Below are 6,071 nucleotides of genomic sequence, written 5' to 3'. Positions count from 1 at the left end.
TCAACCCCACAGGCGGGCCCTACCTATCGTTTTCGCGACCAAATTTGAGCATCAGTGCTCCATGTTACGAATTAGGCGCATTTTCGGTGTTTTTTTGTGCCCTGCCTTCAATGTGGTACTAAGTTGTTATCCTAGCCCCAATTGTGATGGTTTTGGGTAAATAACTCAAGAATAAGTGTATATATATAGAAATTTTAGGACGATTATGAAGTGAAGTAAAAAATGCATTGAGAAGGTGCAAACCACCATCTCTTTCATTTTTAATTACCCCACCCTCAATGATTTATGTGCATGTAGAAATTGAAAAGACCATGTGTTGAACGTTATTGGTCTTAGTTACCGGTGACGAGAGAGAAGCATTTTCTTCTACTTTAAAATGCACTGAGAAAATATAAGTACACTCTTTTATGAACAAATTTTGAATGCCAAACATACGCTTATTCGTAGGAGGGAGTAAACTGCAATTAATAGATACACAATTGTAATTTGGTCACCATGTCGTGTTTTGTTATTGAGAGATGTCACTAGCGAAACTAAGGATCCTGGACCATTCATCCCTATTGCTTTCCACCTCGATCAAAGCACTCTTATTTCTGTTTATAATCTGAACTCGTATTTATTTTATTGCAATTATCACTTCCAAACACAATTTGCATTATCCCCTCCCGTTTGGTGGATTTTTATGAGATAGTGTTGCTGGCTTCGCTGCCGACCTGCCGTCGCGAATCAGATTACTGAGACTGCTTGCCGTTTCCTCTGCCTGTAGGCCGGACTTCACTGCTTTCGTGAGCCAGATTATTCAAGACTAAGAGAGGGCGAGCTTGCCGCTTCCTCTGTAGGTGAGAACCAGATTCGTTATCTCACATTTTCTCTACGATTCCGCATCCGGTGCTACTGAATATGGAATCTGGTTAAACGTCAAGTGGCTAGCACTCCGCGTAGCCAGTTTCAAACTGCATCCAAGGTAAGCCTTGATGATCCCCAATTCCGGCTCACGGAGTCACCGGTCGTACATAGACCACTGATACGCCGTTCACATTAGATCAAATGGACGCAAGTGGATCACTACTCTACACACGACGGAGTACTTGCATGGAACACTACTGATCAACTTACTATTCACATGTACTCCGATCAAGCATGGATGCAAGTAGCGGGCGCCCTATAAGTACGCGCCGGATGAATCACATCCATCACAGATTCAAGCGTCTCAATCAACCTCACCATCCCAATTCCCAAGCTTCATGGAAGAACGACTCACTGCACTTCTGCGGTTGGTCCGGTGTTACTTGCAGCAAGAGACACGCGCCTCGTGTCGTTGCGCTGGACCTCGAGTCGTTTAATCTCGATGGCCAAATACCTGCTTGCATTGGCAACCTCACTTTCCTCACAAGAATGCACGTCCCCAACAATCAACTCGGTGGTCAAATTCCACCTGAAATTGGCCAACTAAATCGGTTGCGGTACCTTAACCTCAGCTCAAACTATCTTAGTGGAGTGATCCCAAGCACTCTGTCTTCATGCTTTCACCTTCAAATTGTTGATCTTGGAAGCAACTCCCTTGATGGAGTGATCCCCCAAAGCCTGAGCCAATGTTCAGATATGCAGCAGCTCTACTTGGGTCGCAACAAGCTGAGTGGAGGTATCCCGCAAGGATTGGGGACGCTCCGCAACCTCTCACTTCTACATCCTGCTACAAATAGCGTGACGGGCAACATCCCGACTGCACTTGGGAGCAGCTCTTCTCTTCGCTCTGTTGTTCTTGTGAACAATAGCCTCACTGGACATATCCCGCCTCTCCTCGCTAATAGTTCATCCCTTCAACTTCTGGACTTAACAAACAATCACATGACCGGTGAGATTCCTTCTGCGTTGCTTAACAGCATGTCGCTTCAAAAATTATCACTAGGATTGAACAACTTTGTCGGGTCCATACCAGCTTTGTCGAACATTGGCCCACCCTTGCAATATCTTAAATTGCAATCAAACAATCTTTCTGGCACCATACCTTCTTCTTTAGGGAATTTTTCTTCGCTTCGCTACCTCTTGCTTGGAGATAATAATTTCCAAGGTAGAATCCCAATGAGTATAGGCAATATTCTGTACCTGAGTACTAGATCTCACTTATAATTCTTTGTCTGGGACAGTCCCTGACACTCTTTACAACATATCATCACTTACATACCTTGGCATGGGTATGAACATACTTGTGGGGGAAATTCCATATAACATCGGATATACCCTTCCAAACATCCACACTTTGATTATGCAAGGAAACAACTTCACCGGACAAATCCCCATTTCAATAGCCAACACAACCAATCTTCAGGTGATCAACCTCCGTGACAATTCATTCCATGGTATTGTTCCTTCTTTTGGGACTCTTCCTAGTCTAGTAGATCTGAATCTAGGCTGGAACCAACTTCAAGCAGGAGATTGGTCTTTCTTATTCTCATTGACCAATTGCACACAACTGGAGAAGTTGCGCTTGGATGCAAACAACCTTGAGGGTGTCTTGCCCAATTCCATTGCAGGCCTTTCAAAGAGTTTAGAGTTATTGTTATTAAGATCAAATAGAATATCTGGCACTATACCTTTGGAGATACAGTACTTGACAAGCCTCAGACGTCTTTACATGGAACAAAATTTGCTTACTGGAAATCTTCCTGAATCAGTTGGAAATCTTTCCAACTTGTTTGTCTTAAGCTTGTCTCAGAACAAACTTTCCGGATCAATTCCACTTTCTGTCGGTAAACTGAGTCAACTGAGTGAGCTCTATTTACAGGAAAATAATTTTAGTGGCCCTATCCCAGGAGCTTTAGCAGGTTGCAAGAAGTTAGAAACACTAAACCTTTCTTGTAACAGCTTTGATGGGAGAATACCAAAGGAGTTGTTTTCTCTTCCCTCCCTTTCCCAGGGTTTGGACTTGTCCCACAACCAACTCTCTGGACAGATACCTCCGGAGATTGGCAGCCTGAAAAATCTTGGGCCACTGAATATTTCCCATAATCAACTGTCTGGACAAATACCCCCCACTCTAGGTCAGTGCGTCCATCTGGAGTCCCTCCACATGGAGGGTAACCTCTTTCATGGGAAAATCCCTCGCTCCTTCATAAGTTTGGGAGGCATCATTGAGATGGATCTATCTCAAAACAATTTATCAGGTGAAATCCCTGACATCTTTAAGTCCTTTAAGTCTATGAAGCTTCTCAATTTGTCCTTCAACAATCTCGAGGGTCCTGTACCAGCAGATGGAATATTTCAGAATGGAAGAAAGGTTTTTATTCAAGGGAACATGAAGTTATGTACCAGCACGCGATTGCTACGGGTGCCATTTTGCAATGCAGAGGCATCCAAACAAAGGAATAGCTCCAGCATTCTCAAGATAGTAGGATTTACAGTTCTCTCTTTGGTCCTGTTATCATGCTTTGCAACCATTATTTTGAAGAAGAAAAAGAAACTCAAACAAGCAGCTCATCCATCCTGCAAAGAGTTGAAGAAGTTCACATATGCTAATTTAATGAGGGCAACAAATGGTTTCTCATCAGATAACTTGATCGGTTCAGGAAAATATGGGTCTGTGTACAGAGGTAGAATTGAATCTGAAGAACATGAAGTTGCCATCAAAGTTTTCAAACTCAATCAACTCGGTGCACCAAAAAGCTTCATTGCTGAGTGTGAAGCATTGAGAAATACTCGTCACAGGAATCTTATAAGGGTGATTACTGCATGCTCAACCATTGATCCAACAGGACATGATTTCAAAGCTATTGTTCTTGAATATAGTGTTAACGGCGACCTGGGAAGTTGGCTCCATCCAACAGTCCATGAGGATGGTCAGAGAAGGCCATTGAGTTTCGGTACAAGAATAGTAATAGCAGTGGACATAGCTGCTGCTTTGGATTACCTCCATAACCAATGTGTGCCATGGCACACTGCGATCTGAAGCCTAGCAATGTCCTTTTGGATGATTTCATGGGCGCACGTGTTGGCGATTTCGGGTTGGCTAAGTTCCTGCATAGTTACAATTCTTCGGACATTCATACTTCTTCAAGCTTAGTGGGGCCAAGAGGATCAGTTGGATACATTGCCCCAGGTAATATTTTCTAAATAGAAGATGCTTTGCTTTTAATTAAAAAGAATGCAAGTTGTGTTAATTGATTGTTTGAATGACTTATGCATACTGCAGAATATGGATTTGGGAGCAAAATCTCCACTGAGGCGATGTATTTAGCTATGGAGTCATCATCTTAGAAATGCTAACAGGAAAGCGCCCAACTGATGAGATGTTTAAAGATGGCCTGAGCCTTTACAAATTTGTTGAAAAATCATTTCCTCAAAAGATTGAGGAGATTCTAGACCCTAGAGTAGTTCCAGGTTATAGAGATGAAGGTGAAGATGCAGGCGGTGATTTAGACCGGGAAACTCATCCAATGGCTGCAATGAACTGCATCATAAAGCTCATTGAGCTTGGGTTGTTGTGCTCTGCGGAGACACCTAAAGATCGGCCAACTATGCAGGAAATACACAACGAAGTTGTCGCAATCAAAGAATCATTTTCAGCATTGCAGGGCTGAGGAAAAGGAAAATGCATATGGTGCCTTGAAGAAGACTAGTTTACGTTTCTTGACTAAGTAATTCTTTTGTCCAAAAGGGAAAGCCTATTGTGAAGCTTTTCCTAGCCTGCCCCTCCCCTGTAGCTTGTGATTTTTCTTTTGCTTTGCCGCGCCTCACGGCATCAATGTAAACCCTATCTATCTAAATATAATGAAGCAGCCCAGCTGCATTCGTCCAAAAAAATCTATTGTGTATGCAAATTTCAACCAACTTAGCTCTATGGAATAATGTTCAGCCTTGAAGCTTTCCTGTCTTACTCTGCTTTTTTTCTGACACCTAATAATAAACTAGTAGTACTATTTATTCCGTTTCTCTGTTTTTCAATTTGCTTGCTGTTGCCAGGCATGCATATATTGCTCCTCTGCTTAAAAATGTGTATTTGTACTTAACATGAAGATTAAGACGGTTAAAAGTAGCACGACAGTAGATAAAGGTAGTAACTCCATTTTAAATCCCAGAAATACTGAAGCCCGTCATTTATAGAACTGGTTATATAATCTTAACACCCTTAAGAATAATTGAAAAACCAGGTTAAATTGGCCCTAAGGCGGTGTGGCATGGTTCGCTAGTTAACCTCCTAATAATATTCCAGAACCAGGTTGAATCACACCCTAAGGTCGTTTGCCATGGCTGTGTTGACGGGGTTTTGATGGCTTTCCAAGTTTGTACTGTACACACAACATAACCTCATTTTCACTGACCTGGATGGATGTACAAAGGGGCGGTGGCTGCTCTGAAACCTTTGGTCGAACAGGTGGTGGGCGTTCATGCCCATCCAGGGGCGCCGCTCGCCGTTGGACATGCCGGCAAGCACACCGTTGGTGGAGGGCGCGAGCGCCTCGTCGGCCACTGGTCTTTCTCACGGTCCACGCCCAACGATCCTGCATCTAGAAGCATCCTCAAAATTGGGTGACTGGGGATTGAAGACAGCGAGAGGGTCTGAACAGCGGATAATCAGAAGCAAACCCCCGCCTCCCCGGATCTGAACAGCACCCTCCTAGGAACTGCCCCGGCTTTGCTCATCAGCTGGTGCGCGAGTGTCTGACAGTCGACAGTGCGGCTGGCCTGCAAGCTTCGTCGACTGGATTTGAACGTGCTCATCGGCAGTACGAACTCCATTTTTGTTTCTGTTCTTTTTTACAGCACGGAGCTCTCTTTTTTCGAAATGACGGGATTCCTGCGTCCATCAAGAAGAAAAAGAATTGTTTAGTTAATTAAGGAAAATCAAATTGCCCAGTTAATTATAAAAAACCGGACAAAACCATCACAACCGCTAAGCGGCACACGTAAGAAAAACTCACGCGCACCACTCCAAAGTGGGCCTCGCTGAGACAACACACAGGCGTTACTGTATCACTCCTCCCCTAGAGACGTCATCGTCATCCCTAAACCATGAGCAAAGTCTATGGGAGCGTCCAGTAACTTTTCCACGAAACCCTAAACCTCCCTGGCGG

At 43.7% G+C, this 6,071-nt stretch overlaps 1 pseudogene; it reads left to right on the top strand.

Moving 5' to 3' along the window:
- The first annotated feature begins 1,179 nt into the window (after positions 1–1,179).
- Positions 1,180–4,688, top strand: LOC123158086 (receptor kinase-like protein Xa21; annotated as a pseudogene).
- Positions 4,689–6,071: the final 1,383 nt, after the last annotated feature.

Source organism: Triticum aestivum, chromosome 7B, assembly GCF_018294505.1.
Source record: "Triticum aestivum cultivar Chinese Spring chromosome 7B, IWGSC CS RefSeq v2.1, whole genome shotgun sequence".
NCBI lineage: Eukaryota > Viridiplantae > Streptophyta > Magnoliopsida > Poales > Poaceae > Triticum > Triticum aestivum.
This window is presented reverse-complemented; position numbering and strand designations above follow the sequence as displayed.